Source organism: Bos mutus, chromosome 29 (assembly GCF_027580195.1).
Source record: "Bos mutus isolate GX-2022 chromosome 29, NWIPB_WYAK_1.1, whole genome shotgun sequence".
Lineage (NCBI taxonomy): Eukaryota > Metazoa > Chordata > Mammalia > Artiodactyla > Bovidae > Bos > Bos mutus.
The window spans coordinates 22252201-22261889 of record NC_091645.1 but is presented as its reverse complement, the minus strand read 5'-3'; the positions used below and the strand labels follow the sequence as shown (position 1 = coordinate 22261889).

The 9689-nt window shown below is 40.0% G+C and overlaps 1 non-coding gene across 1 annotated transcript; it reads left to right on the top strand.

Moving 5' to 3' along the window:
• Positions 1-7535: 7535 nt before the first annotated feature.
• On the top strand, positions 7536-7607 carry TRNAY-AUA (transfer RNA tyrosine (anticodon AUA)). The gene has a single exon. It is a non-coding gene; the product is annotated as a tRNA-Tyr (tRNA).
• The last annotated feature ends 2082 nt before the right edge of the window (positions 7608-9689 follow it).

The window sequence follows — 9689 nt, the reverse complement described above, 5'->3', positions numbered from 1 at the left end:
TCAGCCCTGGGACTTCTTTGGAAGGAATGATGCAAAAGCTGAAACTCCAGTATTTTGGCCGCCTCATGTGAAGAGTTGACTCATTGGAAAAGACTCTGATGCTGGGAGGGATTAGGGGCAGGAGGACAAGGGGACGACGGAGGATGAGATGGCTGGATGGCATCACTGACTCGATGGACATGAGTCTGAGTGAACTCCGGGAGTTGGTGATGGACAGGGAGGCCTGGTGTGCTGCGATTCATGGGGTCACAAAGAGTCGGACATGACTGAGCAACTGTACTGAACTGAACTGAACAATCCTTAAAACCAGAATCTTTCAATGACTTTTTAATATATACCTCCTATTGATTCTGTTTACCTGGTGGAACCCTGGCTGATGCACAACTATAAAACAATAAAATAGTAATAATTTAAAGTTAGGATGGCCTACTATATCACTATTATTTTTATTCATTTATTCAAAAACTGAAATTGACATGAGGTTGGCTTTGGCATTCAATAATTTCATAGCACTGCTTTGAAATCATAGCACTGCTTTCTACTCTTATCATTCCAAGCACTCATAAGCATCAGCATAAAAAACAAACAACAACAACAAAAAAAAAAACAGCCAATATTTTTACTTTGTCTAGGTGGAAAAGAGATAAACTGAGTAGGAGCAACATATAGATACCTCAAGGTTCTATATTATAAAGAAAAGAGGAAGGAGACAGGAGGAAAGAAAAGAAGGAAGACAGGCATTATCCAGCTGCCAGACTTCTGCATCTTCTGAATTAATCTCAAACACTTAAACGGCAAGGTCAAGTATGTATTCCATTTATGAGTTGTGGTCATATCAAACTCTCTCCAGGTTTACACATGGAAGAACAAGATTCACAATGATTGAAATGTCATTTTCTATGGAGAAGGTCAGCAGAATCCCTATTAGAATAAGCAATAAACAACACCATTCACCACTTTTAGGAAGTATCTCTGCCCTGCTGATTGCTTCAATTACACACATTACTTTCGAAATCTGGGACTGACTTTTCCAGAATCTGCATCACAAAAATAGTGTTATCCAAAGGAAGTGCTGTGCTTTCTTAATAATCACATTAGTCCTTGATAAGTACTTTATAGAGTACATGAAAGAGGAACACCTTGTTTAAAAGCATTACATTTTATAGACATCTCTATATTCCCAGAACACTTTGGTTGAAGGCGTGGTAAGCTAGAATTTCCTGGTCAGTACCTTGGCAAAGCTTTTAGAGCTACACGGCAGTTTTTAAATTGTGCTAAACTCCTTCAGGCTCTAAGAGCTCGGCTCTGCTCAAGTAATGTTTATTGGTCATTCACAATCTTGTAAACAATTAATTGCAAATAAGGAGGATGGATGCAATAATATAGGACCTAAAGTTGTAAACTCCTAGGGTAACAACAATAACAACAAAAGCCAAGTCAATGTTCAATCATTGAAGTGGGAAATTGCCTTTATACACCTGAATTCAAAAGATATTACAGAGACTGTAATCAAATTCCTTTCAAAATTCTTCTTTTTGATCAAGTTTAATATAGATCATGCTTCCCAGGTGGATCAGTGATAAAGAATCCACCTGCCAATGCAGGAGATGCAAAAGACTTGTGTTAGATCCCTGGGTTGGGAAGATCCCCTGGAGTAGGAAATGGCAACCAACTCCAGTATTGTTTTTGTTTTTAATTTGTTTATTTTTAACTGAAGGATAATTGATTTACAGCATTGCATTGGTTTCTACCAAACATTAACATGACAGCCATAGGTTTACCCATGTCCTCTCCCATTTGATTCCATAGACATTAGAGCTTGGCGGGCTACAGTCCATGATGTTGGAAGGAGTTAAAACTGAGTGAATGAACACACACACACAATATACATCACAGAAACTGGATCTCATCAATGTCCAGCAAGAGGGAGGGCTTTTAATATGCATACCTTCCTGAGTCATTTTTATTATATATTTATGTTATATACTGAATATGATTTCTTTAAATAATATTATAATACTCTTTACTATATTTGTGGATAATAGTACCCTCAAACACTGAATCACCATCTTGACTTTCTGGCACCAAAACTAATATCTAATTTTTGTAGACCTCAATTTCTTTGGACTAATGAAATTTTACAATGAAAATAGGTTATATAAAAAATTTTAATGGCATATAAATTCTTATCCAGATCATAAGAATCTACAGCAAGAAGGATATAAAAAAATAGCTGGAACTCCCTAAAACAGTTAGCTAGATAATAGGAGAGGCAGAAGGAAAATGTCTAAGCATGTATGTATCCTCCCATCAAAAATAACTTCAAAAAGTAGAAAAATATATATATATGCAGTAACAGTTTTAAAGTACTGGAAAACAGCACAGTGATATGTGAGAGAATGCAAATACACAAAGTTAGATCTACTTTCCAAACCACTAGCAGTGGAGCTCAAACAGAAAGCACGATTGTCTCATTCAACTGTGCAAATCCAGATTATAGTGTAGGGGTCAATCTGATCAGGCAGTCAGAATTTGCAAGATTAGGTAATGTAGATGAGAATTCTGTGTATGAAGTAGTTCCATACACCTGCATGGCTGTGACTTTGAGGCTTTGGCCAAATATTAAAATGAGTATTCAAACAGTGAAACTGCATGACATGGCAGAGAACAGCTTCCAGGAGGCTATGAACTGAATGGAAAACTGCGGTATTCCATTCTTCTTAGGCTGAAATCAGCCAAAGTGGAGAGAATTGGAGAAACTTGAATTTATCATTCCAGGCATTATTTACCTGATACCCTAGCAAGGCCACACTTGCTGTTCAGTCTCTCAGTCATGTCCAACTCTTTGCAACCGCATGCACTACAGCAGGCCAGGCTTTCCTGTCCTTCACCATCTCCTGGAGTTTGCTCAAACTCAGGTCCATTGAGTCAGTGATGCCATCCAAACATCTCGTTCCCTGTCATCCCCTCTCCTCCTGCCTTCAATGTTTCCTAGCATCAGGGTCTTTTCCAATGAGTTGGCTCTTTGCATCAGGTGGCAAAATTCTTGGAGCTTCAGCTTAAGCATCAATCCTTCCAATGAATCTTCAGGTTTGATTTCCTTTAGAATTGACTGGTTCGATCTCCTTGAAGTCCAAGGGATTTTCAAGAGTCTTCTCCAACACCACAGTTTGAAAGCATCAATTCTTCCTTGCTCAGCCTTCCTTATGGTCAAATGCTCACATCTGTACATGACTACTGGAAAAACCATGGAAATGAAAGTATTAATAGTTCAGTTGTTAGACTCTTTTTAACCTCATGGACTGTAGCTCACCAGGCTCCTCTGTCCATGGGATTTTCCAGTCAAGAATACTGGAGTCAATTTCTATTTCCTTCTCCAGGGGAATCTTCCTGACCCAGGGATGGAACCTGGGTCTCCTGCATTGAAGGCAGATTCTTTACCATCTGAGCAACCAGGGAAAAACCATAGCTTTGACTAGATGAACCTTTATTGGTAAAGTAATGTCTCTGCTTTTTAATACACTGACTAGGTTTACCATAGCTTTTCTTCCAAGAAGCGTCTTTAGTTTCATGGCTGCAGTCACCATCTGCAGTGATTTTGGAGCACAAGAAAATGAAGTCTGTCATTATTTTCATTATTTCGCCATCTGTTTGCCATGAAGTAATGGGACTGGATGCCATGATCTGCATTTCTTGAGTGTTGAGCTTTTTTTTTTTTTTTTTTAATTTTAATTTTATTTTATTTTTAAACTTTACATAATTGTATTAGTTTTGCCAAATATCAAAATGAATCCGCCACAGGCATACATGTGTTCCCCATCCTGAATCCTCCTCCCTCCTCCCTCCCCACACCATCCCTCTGTGTTGTCCCAGTGCACCAGCCCCAAGCATCCAGTATCGCGCATCGAACCTGGACTGGCAACTCGTTTCTTACATGATATTCTACATGTTTCAATGTCACTCTCCCAAATCTTCCCACCCTCTCCCTCTCCCACAGAGTCCATAAGACTGTTCTATACATCAGTGTCTCTTTTGCTGTCTCATTACACCAGGTTATTGTTACCATCTTTCTAAATTCCATATATATGCGTTAGTATACTGTATTTCTGTTTTTCCTCCTGGCTTACTTCACTCTGTATAATAGGCTCCAGTTTCATCCACCTCATTAGAACTGATTCAAAAATATTCTTTTTAATGGCTGAGTAATACTCCATTGTGTATATGTACCACAGCTTTCTTATCCATTCATCTGCTGATGGACATCTAGGTTGCTTCCATGTCCTGGCTATTATAAACAGTGCTGCGATGAACATTGGGGTACACGTGTCTCTTTCCCTTCTGGTTTCCTCAGTGTGTATGCCCAGCTCAACTCCAGAAAAATAAATGACCCAATCAAAAAATGGGCCAAAGAGTGTTGAGCTTTTAAGCCAGCTTTTTCACTCTCCTCCTTCTTCATCAAGAGGCTCTTTAGTTCCTCTTTATTTTCTGCCATAAGGATTATGTCATCTGCATATCTGAGGTTATTGATATTTCTCCCTGCAATGTTGATTCCAGCTTGTGCTTCATCTAGCCCAGCATTTCACATGATGTACTCTGCATGTAAGTTAATAAGCAGGGTGACAATATACAGCTTTGACATACTCCTTTCCCAATTTGGAACCAGTTCATTATTCCATGTCTGATTCTAACTGCTGCTTCTTGACCTGCATACAGGTTTTTTCAGGAGGCAGGTAAGGTGGTCTGGTATTCCCATCTCCTGAAGAATCTTCCACAGTTTGTTGTGATCCACACAGTCAAAGGCTTTAGCATAGTCAATGAAGCAGAAATAGATGTTTTTCTGGAACCCTCTTCCTTTTTCGATGATCCGGCGGATGTTGGCAATTTGATCTCTGGTTCCTCTGCCTTTTCTAAAACCGGCTTGAACATCTGGAAGTTCATGGTTCACCTACTGCTGAAGCCTGGCTTGGAGAATTTTGGGCATTATTTTACTAGCGTGTGAGATGAGTGCAATTGTGCAGTAGTTTGAGAGTTCTTTGGCATTGCCTTTCTTTGGGATTGGAATGAAAACTGACCTTTTCCAGTCCTGTGGCCACTGCTGAGTTTTCCAAATGTGCTGGCATATTGAGTGCAGCACTTTCATAGCATCATCTTTCAGGATTTGAAAGAGCTCAGCTGGAATTCCATCACGTCCACTAGCTGTGATCATAGTGATGCTTTCTAAGGCCCACTTGACTTCACATTCCAGGATGTCTGGCTCTAGGTGAGTGTCACACCATCGTGATTATCTGGGTCATAAAGATCTTTTTTGTACAGTTCTTCTGTGTTAAGTACTTAGATACCATTATAATGAAAGTAGAAATCAGAAAAAGTAAAATCATAAAAAAGAAACAAATTAAGCTATAGAATTATAAAATAGAATAATAAAATGAACAATTGACTAAATGAACTTTTTAGCAGATTATTGTTGTTGTTTAGTCATTAAGTCTTGTCCTATTCTTTGTGATTGTGTGGACTGTAGCCTGCCAGGCTCCTCTGTCCATGGGATTTCCCAGGCAAAAACACTGGTGTGGGTTGGCACATCCACCTCCAGGGCATCTTCCTGACCAGACCCAGGGATCAACCCATGTCTCCTACATTGGCAGGTGGGTTCTTTAAGCAATGAGCCATCTGAGAAGTCCCTTTTAGCTGATTGAACACTGAAAAATAAAAATCAGTGAACGGATATATGTGCCAGTAGAAACAATCCAGACTATAGCGCAGAAAGCAAGGCATACTGGGAAAAAAAAAATATTGTTAAGTTACTACAGATACTGCCTATTGTGACCTTCAAGTATTGAGGACTGACAGATGGCAGGCACAGATGTGGGAGGGACCAACTCACTTGAGTACATCAGCAGCTGCCTCTCCTCTTTGGCCAGAGTGGCTCCTTCCCGATCTCTGAGACTGTAGTTCACGATTCTAAGGTTTGAGTGGTCAGGTGCTGATTTAGCCTTTAATCACATTTTCTCCTTAACTGCACTGAACCCTTTGATGTGGCAGCTTCATCAGGAGTTGGCCACAAGTTGGATGGTCTCTGTGTTTAACGCTGTTTATATGATGATGGCATGTCTTTGGCCTGTCACTTGTCCATGTTCAGCCGCAACAGCCACAATGGTTACCACAAGCACTCCTGGTGCATTGCCAGACTGTGTTCAGCATGGATAATATCAACATTTCAGTGGAGTGGCCAGTGAGTTATAGTTAGGGGCCAAAAAGAGGCCCAGTAAAATCAAAGAATTGAAAAAAAGATCTAGAAGGAAAAAAAAAAAAAAACCAAAAAACTGTTGTAACCCACCTTAATTCCAGAAGATGATGTCTTGGTCTAACGGGGCCAGTTCTAAAGTATCAAAGATGATGGCTATCAGACCTGGCTTGAAATGATAAAATGTGTAATGGTCTTTGATATCAGTAAGCCATGAAAAGCTAAGTACACAGTCAAGATCTTAGCCATTGTGGAAAGTACCTAAAGATTAAGCCAAAGGTGTAAAAATTGAGAAAAGAAGATCCTATGTCACATGAAATTCTGAGGATAAAACCAGAATTAGAGTACATTTTCTTGGACTCAAACACAAGATGTTAGCCTATGAGATTTGCTGAGTGCAAATTCCAGACTGACTCAGCAAAGCAATAACCATGGAAAGAGAAAAAACCCTGGGTGTAGGGACAAGGACCTAGGTTGAGGCTCTATCTGAATATGAGTAGGAACAAGGAATACAGTTTGGAATAGAAGAGTGACTTTTTAAAGCAATAAAGTCTTTCTATATAAATGAAAAAGATGAAGTTTCCAGTTGAACTGAGAGCCATGGTTTGGGAGACACAGAAGCTCTGCCTTCTCAGCTTCCACTACCACTTTTATAGCAGAACTTTAATCATTCCCACAGAAACCTAGGACTGCAAGGAACAGTTTGAAATCCATGGACACAGAAACTGAAGGCCACCTCAGAATCTGCAAATGGCATAAAATCAACAACTCTAGTGAGGCAGAAGCAGCAAGAATTTGAGAGTCTGATAGGCACCATTTTTAAATCTAGTTCTCAATATCTGTGACCTTGGGAAAGAAACTACTCCTGGGTTGCAGGTCTCTGCACTTGGACTTGCGGTAAAGGGTCTGGGAGGTCAATCTTGAGTCTTTGACATAAGATGAGGCCTCCACTAAATTTCTCCCAGTGGCTGTTCTCAATTTTATTACTTTCTACTTCCTAATACTTGGGGTTAATATTCAGCTGGTACAACCCAGCAGAGCTGTCTAGTTGTTTAAGACTGATGTAGATGTACCTGTGTCTCTGATTTTAAATAATTTGAATTTCATTCTCTCCAACACTGGACTAATGAATGCCATAAACTGGGGCATATGTTATATCAGGTATTGTATTAAAACATATACACATGAACTCATGCTATCCTCAACTTCACCCTCTGGTGGAAGTAAGATTATCAATCACAATTTTATAAATGAGGAAACTCTAATTAGATACTTCCTCAAAGTCTTAAAGACTTCCTTGGTGGCTCAGACGGTAAAGCGTCTGCCTATAACACAGGAGACCCAGGTTCAATCCCTGGGTTGGGAAGATCCCCTGGAGAAGGAAATGACAACCCACTCCAGTACTCTTGCCTGGAAAATGCCATGGACGGAGGAGCCTGGAGAGCTATAGTCCACGGGGTCACAAAGAGTTGGACATGACTGAGCAACTTCACTTTCAGTTTCAAAGTCTTAAACTAAGAAGTGACAGTGCTAGAACTGAGACCCAAGTCTCTTATACTCCAAGGTCTTTGATGTTTTCACTAAATCATGCTCTCTGTCTTAGCACAGATAGTCCATAAGGAGAAAGTCCTAAAACAAAGTAAAGTGACCCATTATATAGTATGCAGGAAAAAATGTCTGCTAAATATATCCATTTTGTGTGGATCACAATAAACTGTGGAGAATTCTGGGAGAGATGGGAATACCAGACCACCTGATCTGCCTCTTGAGAAATTTATATGCAGGTCAGGAAGCAACAGTTAGAACTGGACATGGAACAACAGACTGGTTCCAAATAGGAAAAGGAGTACATCAAGGCTGTATATTGTCACCCTGCTTATTTAACTTATATGCAGAGTACATCATGAGAAACACTGGACTGGAAGAAACACAAGCTGGAATCAAGATTGCCGGGAGAAATATCAATAACCTCAGATATGCAGATGACACCTTATGGCAGAAAGTGAAGAGGAACTCAAAAGCCTCTTGATGAAAGTTAAAGTGGAGAGTGAAAAAGTTGGCTTAAAGCTCAACATTCAGAAAATGAAGATCATGGCATCCGGTCCCATCACTTCATGGGAAATAGATGGGGAAACAGTGGAAACAGTGTCAGACTTTATCTTTCTGGGCTCCAAAATCACTGCAGATGGTGACTGCAGCCATGAAATTAAAAGACGCTTACCTTGGAAGGAAAGTTATGACCAACCTAGATAGCATATTGAAAAGCAGAGATATTACTTTGCCAACTAATGTTCATCTAGTCAAGGCTATGGTTTTTCCTGTGGTCATGTATGGATGTGAGAGTTGGACTGTGAAGAAGGCTGAGCGCCAAAGAATTGATACTTTTGAACTGTGGTGTTGGAGAATAGTTTTAAATTTGCAGAAAGGTTGTTAAGATGTTGTGGGGAGTTCCCAAATATTACACATCCAGTTTCCTCTATTATTAACATCTTTCATTCAGTTCAGTTCAGTTCAGTCACTCAGTCATGTCCAACTCTTCACGACTCCATGAACTACAGCATGCCAGGCCTCCCTGTCTATCACCAACTCCCAGAGTCCACTCAAACCCATGTCCATTGAGTCGGTGATGCCACCCAACCATCTCATCCTCTGTCATCCCTTCTCCTCCTGCCCTAAATCCTTCCCAGCATCAGGGTCTTTTCCAATGAGTCAGCTCTTCGCATCAGGTGGCCAAAGTACTGGAGTTTCAGCTTCAACATCAGTCCTTCCAATGAACACCCAGGACTGATCTCCTTTAGGATGGACGGGCTGGATCTCCTTGCAGTCCAAGGGGGTCTCAAAAGTCTTCTCCAACACCACAGTTCAAAAGCATCAATTCTCTGGTGCTCAGGTTTCTTCACTGTCCAACTCTCACATCCTTACATGACCACTGGAAAAACCATAGCCTTGACTAGATGGACCTTTGTTGGCAAAGTAATGTCTCTGCTTTTTAACATGCTAACTAGGTTGGTCATAACTTTCCTTCCAAGGAGTAAGCATCTTTTAATTTCAAGGCTGTAATCACCATCTGCAGTGATTTTAGAGCCCAGAAAAACAAAGTCAGCCACTGTTTCCCCATCTATTTGCCATCTTTCATTAGCATGGTGCATTTATAGCAGTTAATAAACCAATATTAATATATAATTATTATATAAAGTCCATGGTTTACAGTAGAGTTCATCTGTCATACAGTTCTATGGGTTTTGATAAATATAATATCATTATTAAGTATATCATCATCATTAAGTATAATGTCATCATTATTCTATCATAAGAATAGTTTTAGCATCCTAAAAATCCTGTGTTCTCCACCTTTCACCCATCCTTCCCTCCCTCCAAACCCCTGGTAACCACTGGTCTTTTATTCTCTTTTATAGTTTTGCCTTTTCCAGAATATCATACAGTAAAA